We start from the raw sequence: 9643 nt of genomic DNA on the forward strand, positions 1-9643 counted from the left end.
TACCAAAAGGGCCACCAAGTGGAAAAAAAAAAAAAAAAAAAAAACAAGAAATGAATATGTAAATACTCCTATAATACCTTATACATGATTTTAAATGTCATGAAATAAAACCAGTTCACAATTTTACAAGAACAATTACAAACAAAACAAAACCCATTAGCTTCAATGGAATTGTTGCCTCTTGAGGGGCAGAAAGAGGGGTGAGCATGGGTAGTAGGGGCAGAAGCCAGTCTATCAGTCAAGAGACACTTCTTGTGGCTCAGTGATCATAATGTGCCCTTTTGGGAGTGGTGTGACTGAGTGAAGCCTCTGACATAAGCAACAGCAAAAGGGGGAAAATGGATAGTGGTGGTTTATTATTGTATTTTCTTCTAAATTTCAATTTACCTTTCCATTCTAATTCACCATTTAAAGCAGGTAAATTCATTCTGCAAATATAATCAAGGGATGTTCATATTGCATTAATAGATTGCTTTAGTTTTGTACTTCTCACAACTTAATTATTTAGAGTCCAATTCCCTTATTCAACATTAGCATATTAAGGCAAAATCTAATTTGCAGTAAGCAGCTTGAGGCCACAGAACCACTGAAAAGAGTAAATGGAGGCAAGTGAGTATGTTGAATTTTTTTTATCTCATCAATGCATTCAGTAGCTGATGGATATATTCTTCACTTGCATCTTCTAGTATTTTAGTTCGGTAAAATAATGTCTGTATTTTGGCAGGCTTGCTTGCATTTTAAGAATCTTTATTAGTTTCTTTTCTGAATAGAAGGCAATGTCTGTCACTGGGCTAAAAATAAATAAGAAAAGAAAGGAAAAAAAAGAAGAAAGAACATCAGACAGATAAAAGTAATGAGCAGATTTTGGTCTTATAGAAGATGACTGATAAATGTTTAATCATTTACTCTTTTGGGTCATTGATTATCTAGCAGCACTGAATATGACCAACCCACCCATCACATCCTTACTGACCAAACTGCTACATGGTCTACCACAGAATGTATTTTAAGATCATCATGGGGAATGTTGAATCAAATAAAAAGTAAATTAACACGCATTTGAAGATATTTCCTCGGAACACTTACTATGGGCCCAGCCATTTGCCAGGCACTATTGTTGGTAATAATTAGAAGAGAAATGTCAACTTGTCCTTTCCCTCAGCATTCTTAGGGTTTAGATAAACACAATCTTCCACACATTAAAGAGTCATACAGCAATGTGGCAGTATAGAGTCAAGAATTGGCTTGTGTCTTTAAACAAATTATGGACTTGCTCGAGAACTTAGAGACAGAAGAGGTCAGGAAGGGAAAGTTTGTTTTCAACTGCTGCTAAGTACAAAGCATGGATAAGGCCATGGCATAGCTAGGGAGTAACATGGATAGTCCTTGCAATTTGGATTTGGAGGGAGGGCTATAGAGGAGAGATCAGCTTGAAACTCTCTCAAACACTATGAAGCCATATGAGTTTGGCCATTAAAAAGATAGCAGACATATATAATGATTGTCTCCTCTTAAAATGAGCTCTGAGCTCTAGTTTGAAGCTCCAGTGATGGGTAATTCAGTGGAAGCTGCCTTCGGCAATTTGCAAAGAACTGTCTGAAGATGCAGTGTTGCTATTCCTTAATGATTATATTTGTCTTTAAGGAGAAGAAATGAGTCATGGTCAAATTTCACAAGTTCATGCATTAGATTGACTGAATCATCCACTATGTCCAGTTTCTAGCCTCCTCTAACTCAGTTTAATTGACAAAGAAATCCAGATTTTGAGTGACCCTAAAACAGATCATTAAGAGAAGGCTGGGAGAAGGACTTGAAAGCAGCCTTTATATTCCTATTACAAGAAAGTTTGCAATCAGCAAGTACTATGTTTAGATAAGCCTATTACATTTTTTAGAAAGTGGCTATGGTGGCTCTAGCAAAGAGTTCACTGGACTTACGAAACACATCTCTATCTCAGCTTCGAAAGCATATGCTCTTTCATAGTCTTCACTGTGGAACCCTGGAGACAGTAATAGCCTTGGAGACAGACAGCCGTTGCTTTAAATCTCTACTCTCCTCTTTGTCATTTATTATCTGTATAACCTTGGACATATCTATTCCTATCCTTTGAGTTTCTGTATGCTTATCTGTTACAGGGTTGCCATGTTTATTAAATGCTGTAGTATACTGAACTGAACTGCTCAGCACAGTGCCTCGAATAGAGTAACCACTGAACAGATGTTAGTTACTATTCTCAGTATTATTGTTATTAGTATTATCACTCCTGTCAGACACTTGCCATTACACTTTTCTTCTCTAAAGGATTCTATGTCCAATCCTCCTCACTGTACTCAGAAGAATCCTGATAATTTAAGGAGCTTGTAGTAGTTCCACTGACTTTGCCAGAGACTAATTTAGCATCTGCCTTCTGGCCAATGAAGAAGTGAGGGGAGGTCTGGAGGGGGACTTCTTTGAAAGTTACATGAAACTTTCATGTAAAAGGGACATGAAAGATAGTTTCTCTTTTCTTACATGTTGTATTCCTGTGTATGACACCTAGGACTGAGATAACCATGTGGGACAATGAAGGACACTGGGCAAAGAAAAAAAAACAACATACAGAAAGAAACATGTAAAAAAAGAAACATGTAAAAGACAGAAGCAACCTGAACCATATGCCAACATGGAGCCACTGAATTAACCTATTAATGGAGCCGAATACTTAACTGTTATTGAGAAACTTAATTTTCTTTATTTTTAAATGATAATTTAAAGCATATTTTCTGCTTCCTGCATCCTCAAGCATCATAGATGATACATTATTAAATAAATTAATGTTTTTCTCTTGGTCCTATTTCTTCTGCATATAAATACATCCACACAGATATATATATATATATATATATATATATATATATATATGACATAAACACACACAGACACACATACACACACACATACACACAAACAAGCCTGACATACAGGAAGGCCAGCCCCATGTCTGACTCTATGGAATGGTCAGCCTAGTAAATAAAAACTCATTTTATTTTATTTGGCTGTGATTGACTAAGAGACTGCTATGGTAAATAATCACGGGTTGTACAAAGATGAATAAAACAGTCTTTTCTCTCAACTGATTTATAATCAAACACAGAGAATAAATACATAAACAACTATCATCCAAGGAGGGATGAAGTATCTATCTTAGAAGAAGTATAAGGTTGAAAAAGAAGAGAGCACAAGAGATAGGTCATGCATGATCTTTGACAGCGGAAGGATCCATTTCTATTACAAATAATATGTATTTGTGTTCCATGTATTTGGCATTATAATTAGTAGTTTTAGTCTGATAGAAATGTTGCCCCTTCTTGGGGACAATCACCAACATTTAATTCTTATTTGCCCTCTGATGCTCATCTTTTTACCTCAGTCCATTTCATTATTTATAAAGTCTAGAACAAACACACTGGCTCTTACCTCCAGTCATTCTTCCTACATCTAATGTTTATGGTGTAGACTGAGTCTTAAGATCCAAAAACCTCTTATTTCCACTTTGAATTCTGAAAATCTTCCTTTTAAACTAAAAAGCTGAGGATTGACCTTTTGTCCTCCACTATTCTGCTGTGACTTCCCATCCCTGAGGCTGAAAACATACATGATCTTGGACACTACAAGAACTGTAAGAAGGATGGGGAAAGTATGAGGAGAAAAAGAATTTCATGGAATAAAAAACTCATAGGAGTATACAAAATACCATATCTTTGCACAAAGGGAAAAGGCACAGGGGAATATGAACTAGCGACAGAGGGAAGTGCAGAAAAGAAGACAAGAGTATATTCATGGCAGAATGACACAGAGATAGGGTAAATTTCCTATGATCACGTGGGAAGAGTGGGTAGTGTGCAGGCTCATTTTGGGCAACTTTTTTGAAAATAGCTGCTGAGTAATATATAAACTTGCTATGCCTTAATTTCATGCAACAATACATCCAGGTAAAAATACTGAACCATCAATGTGGCAGTGACTGGCCTAGATTCTTCTGCATATGCAAAGATTCAGTGAGATATGTCATCCCAAAGTCCTAAGCAGAATGTCCTAATTGAATCAAGTTGAGTGATAGGGAATGACTGATAGGATTGAAATGGTATAGAGAACATCTAAGAAAGTAGATTTAAAGCTGAGATACTTTGATTTTAACCAGTAACTGATCTGCCCACTAATCCATCTACATGTATGAATCATCTTTGTCAGATATGTCTTGTCTGTTGTTTAAGCCAACTTTTTCATGATTTTTGCATGCAGTTGTTTTTTCCCTCAGCTTTCTTCACTTCAAGATAGAGACTCCCTAAGAACATGTTCCAGTTCTCTCTCCCAGGCTGCCACAGCTCTTTAAGCAGACATTTGAAGAACTGTCAGAATCAAGGGACAGAGAGCGGAAAGAGCAGACAAGGGAAGCAGAAGGCAGTGCAAAAAAATGAGAAGTGCTGTGGTAGCTGGCCATTGTGCCAATTTCATGCTTTCACACCTTTGAATGAGTGTTCAAAGTGTTTCATTTTGGAAGCCTCAGACAGTGGAGCACTGATTGCAATGGCTTCAGGCATTTCAGGGCACAGCTGGCCACTCGGCCACCCCTGTGTCCATGGCAGTTTTCTAAAAATAAGGGAAATAAATATAGGTTATTTTCAGCTCTGATGGGTGAACCTCACTGTGAACAACTGCAGGATCAGTGTTGTTTTGTTTTTTTTTTGTTTTGTTTTGTTTTGTTTTTTTCCCCTTTCTTTCAATTTCTTTTTTCAACACAGCCCAAGCCACATCAGCTTTGAGCAATATGATTCTTCTTTCACATAGTATGGAAGAAACAGCAAGAAAGAAAGATGCCATTTTAGATAAATAATAACAAATTCTGAGCTTGGGTTATTGCAATGGTCTAGCTAGTCTCAAATTCTGTCTTAAAGAAAGAAAAAAAAATCTGGGGTTCGGGAAGACAAACATTAAAAACTAGCTATTGATATGTTATACTTACTTAAAAACAAAAATAAACCAAAAACCCCTTTTAAATGAGTGTTTTTATATGGAACTATTAAGTGTAACTAGTCTTAATTGAATCTATTTAAATATTTAGTCATACAATCTTTTAGAATAATGAATGTAGTAAACAATGTCTCCAAGCTCTCTGTTTTGATATTCCCCACTTGAGAGCTAGATGTCTGAAGACCTGAGTTTTAGATCTAGATCCACTGCTCGTTGTTGCCTCGTAGGTACACTTGATAAGTCACTTAATTTCTACAGGACCTCAATTCTACATTAAATTGAGAATTAAAATATTTTTTCTTTAGAATTAGTTAAAACTTGAAGAATTTAAAAAGTCATTTAATTAAATTTTTTAAAGGATTGTATTTATTTATTTCATAGAAAACATGAGAGAGAGAGAGAGAGAGAGAGAGAGAAAATGAGCAGGGCGGGGAGGGGAGAAGGAGAGGGAAAAGTAGACTCTCCCCTGGGCAGGGAGCTCAGTGTAGGAAGGACTCAGTCCCAAAACCCAGGGATCATGACCTTAGCCAAACAAAGGCAGACACTTAACTAACTGAGCCACCCAGGTGTCCAAGAGGTCTAACTAATTTTATTTACAGATAAGAAAGCTACCTGGTCACACAGTTAGTTAATTTTTAAATTAATTTATTTATTTAAGAGAGAGAGAGAGAGAGTGAGACAGAGAAAGAGAAAGTGAGTTTAAGTGGGGGAGAGGCAGAGGGTGAGAACCTTCCTACCACTCTCCACTGAGTGTGGGCTGGACGCAAGGCTGGATCTCAGAGCCCTGAGATCATGACCTGAGCGGAAACCAGAGTCTGACATTTAACCGACTAAGCCACCTAGGTGCCCCAGTTAGTAGAATATTTTTAATAAGCACTCAGCTGTCCTGATTACTGACATGTATTTTTACATTATTGCTATCATCATTTTTGCTTCATATAAGTCTTCCATCCTATAAATCTAGTCAACTCATCCCTACCACCAATATCACAATGCTTCTAACATATTTTGATACAATTTACTTCCTTTTTGGAACTCCCTCATATATCTCAATAACATTTACCTAGTTTCATGAACAAACTAAGGACATCTCCATCCCTGCAGCCTTCCCTGACTGCCCTTGCAAATATAATCTCTTGTTCTTTGGAACTGAGTAACACCTAACAGCTCTATCACTTAAGTCATCCATCTACAAAGTCAATGAATAATACATGCAGCCTAGGCATGACAGAGGAGCCTGACTCACACCTACTTCTTTGTGTCCTCAGCAACTAGAAATGTGTCTTTAGTCATAATTTCCTTATATGCAAAAGGGGAATAATATTACCTCCTATTTCATAGAACATTTATGAAGATTAAATTTTATATATATTCATATCAACCTAAAGCACTGTTTGACATATAGTAAGCTCTCTATTAATCTTGATAATTATTATTCTATTTGTTGTTGATAATGATAATGATAATGATGATCCTTGGGGGGAAGTGAAAAATTTTCTTCTGGAGGATTGTTGACCAAATCCCCAAACTCCATTCCTAATGGGACCATGCTAGAAAGTAAAGAAATAATTAAGCTAAGGACTTCTTCATCCTTCTATAAAGAGAATGCCATTTCCTAATTCCCTGAATACTTGAGATTGCCTGAATTTCTTAGAGGCAAATTGAAAATACAATAGGATGTATATTCTAGAGTAGTTAAGCTTTCACTGCTTTGCTTTAGGGTTTTGATTTCTTATCCCTTTGGTTCATAGATAATAAGATTTGAAGATCAGTGACATTTTTGGACTTTTAAAAAAGTACTTGATCCTTATAAATTTTAAAGATTTCTACATGCATAGATATGATGAGTTGGGTTGGGGGTGAATACAGACTTCCTTTTCCAACAGACATTGGTACCAGAAATATATTTTCTTACCTCTAGAGCTGCTGAAAACTTTAGATACTAAATTAGAAGCAATAAGTCATGTATCTTGTTATGATGAGGGCACTCACTCATATGAGCAGCATAAAAGATATTCTTAACTAAGAGCTAATGGTATCTGGTGTTCTGTTACAGTTCTACCGCTGAATATGTGACAGAAATTATTTCTTCTTTCTGAGCCAGTTTCCTCATCAGTAATCATTTTGGGTCTAGCCTGACTTAGTTTCTTTTAAGTTTAAAATTCTGGAAAATGATATCTTTGGATAAAATTTAATAGACTAATTTCAGACCAAATTTGGGCAATTTTTGAGCTGTTTAATACCATAGATGTTTCCAATAATGGACCAATGTTTTTTAGCATCAACCTCATGGTTAGAATTTTAAGTTCCATGATATCGGATTTTACAGAAAACAAGGAGAAAGGATATATCATTTTGCTGCCCTCATTCTAATTACTAGAGCATGACAAAGCAATCTTTTGTGCCTAGCACCAGTTAAACAACCAATTCATCAATATAATCTGACTTACAATGTGCAGGGATCCTAAAAATTATTGATCATTCATAAGGGTGAGAGAAAAAGAAAGTCTTTTCATATAGGGTATCTTATTTGACAGACAAGCATTAAATGTATGAAAGACTTAATTAAATCCCATCTCTCTTTATATTGGAGGTGGATCTTATAGACATACATTGCCAGTTTAGGGCATTTGTATAGAATAGTCTAATGTTTTTTGTATCAAATGACACCCCACCCCAATTTATAGTGGAGCCATTTGAAGAATTATTCTATTGGTTAATGATTAACATATTTTTGCATTCTTTGGAAACAGCCATTGATCTCTTTATAAATATTTATATCTATAGCCCTGTATCTATAATTATCTTGAGACAAATAAAATCACTTTGTAGTTATGAGTTTATACATACTACCTTTACAATATACTATGTGAAATTCAGGGGTAAGAAATATTTCCTTTATATGTGTGTTATCCAAGATCTACTACAATATCTGATACATAAGGTGACCATCTGTCCCAATTAGCCTAAGATAATTCTGTTTTATTCTGTTTTATGACCATGGTCCTAGAATAATTATAACTAGCACCTCTATCACACATAAAAGGGTTCTTATTAGTTGATAAATTATTTGGTCAACCTACCTATACATATAGGTTCCCCCTAAATATTTATAAATGATGAATCCCCCAAATAAGATCTCATCCCTTGATTAAGTTTTGTGTCTATATTCATTTTTGTCATTGAACTCCAGAGAGTAGAGGGCATGTTATATGGACAACCAAGAGAATTAATTTTAAAAATTATAAAGATGTATACCTTGATATGAATTTAGAAGCCATTTAATCTTCTATTCAAAGCAGTGATTCTTCTTCAGAATCCCCCCAAATGGCTATATATCCTTAGTTTCTTTGTGAATTTATTATATCTATGTGTGTCTAGCAGGCTTTTTCCTAAGTGCTAAAATGCAGCAGTGACTAGAACAGATGTGTTACTTGCATTCATGATGCACAGCGCTTAATGGAGAAGAGAAACAATACACAAAAACATCAAACACATAAGCATATGATAGAATTATGATACTAGGGAAGTTTCAATGAGATCAAATAGCAAAGTTCTAATGTAGACAGAAACCAGAAGGGGTCAATATAGGCCTCTCAGGGAAGTAGCATTAATGCTAGACTTGGATGATCAATAGGACAAAGTCTGCAAAGATTGTGGAGGAAGAGTGTTCCTGGACAAAGAAATAGCATATAGCAAAGTTCTGAAGTGGAAAAGAGCTTTGAGACTTTAAGAAACTGAAGGACGACTAACAAAACATGATGGAAGCTAAGATGAAGGTTGGTACAAAGTGATATCAGAGTGGGAGCTCAAGGCCAAATCTTGTATATTTAGGACCACAGCTGATTATTGTAGCAGCCCATTCTTTTAATTTTGCCTCAATCCTGGTCAAATTAATAGGCCTAGGAACTACTGCCAGAGGAACAATACCCATATTTATAGTCTACGGTCTTTCTCCTCCTTTAATGTTTCCTTAACATTAAATACTCATTCACTCAAGGGGAGAGGAATGCAGGCATGGACATGGTAGAAGAGAAGAGTGAAAAGGAAGGCCAGACTCATTATTTCAAAGAAAACCATTCTGATCACTGGGACTATCTACTCATCCCTTGTTTCCCTTACTTTTTTTTTTTTTTAATTAAAAAGGGCATTTACATGCTAATTGGATCTTTATTCCTTGAGAGTCCCTCTGCTCTTGTAAAGTCTTCCTCTTTTGAAGCATTTAATCCCCAGCTTGAAACATCACTGTTGATTGCAATGGAAAGACTGTGATGTCACAAATGGGGGATTATGACTTCACAGGAGAAATAAGAGAGCAAGACAGTTAGTTTCAAGAGACCAAGATCTTTTATTTATAAGAATGTCTCTATTAATCAAAAGGGGACAGAAATACCAAACATATAGAAAATGACAGCAGAATTGTAGCTAAATAAAATGTTCTTCAAAATTATCCTGGCAATGTCACTTTCTCTTTAGACAATTCCTGAGAAATGCTATTGCAGAAGATAGGTTTGAGATTCCAAATCTCCCTATACTCAGCACTTGAGAAATACTTAGCCCTGGGGTAATTGAAAGTATAATCAGGCCACAGAGCAAGCGCTGCCACATTTTGTCTATAATGTACAGCATAATG

The 9643-nt window shown here is 35.8% G+C and overlaps 1 long non-coding RNA gene across 2 annotated transcripts; it reads right to left on the minus strand.

The window, feature by feature from the left end:
• Positions 1–457: 457 nt before the first annotated feature.
• Positions 458–9251, minus strand: LOC111096906. 2 transcript variants are annotated; one of them, XR_005361701.1, is made up of 4 exons: positions 9166–9251; positions 8269–8465; positions 4505–4629; positions 458–791 (listed from the first exon to the last, which is right to left on the minus strand). It is a non-coding gene; the product is annotated as an uncharacterized LOC111096906 (long non-coding RNA). The 2 variants fall into 2 exon arrangements; XR_005361700.1 differs by lacking the exon at positions 4505–4629.
• Positions 9252–9643: the final 392 nt, after the last annotated feature.

The sequence above is a fragment of the Canis lupus genome, chromosome 7 (genome assembly GCF_011100685.1).
Source record: "Canis lupus familiaris isolate Mischka breed German Shepherd chromosome 7, alternate assembly UU_Cfam_GSD_1.0, whole genome shotgun sequence".
Classification (NCBI taxonomy): Eukaryota; Metazoa; Chordata; class Mammalia; order Carnivora; family Canidae; genus Canis; species Canis lupus.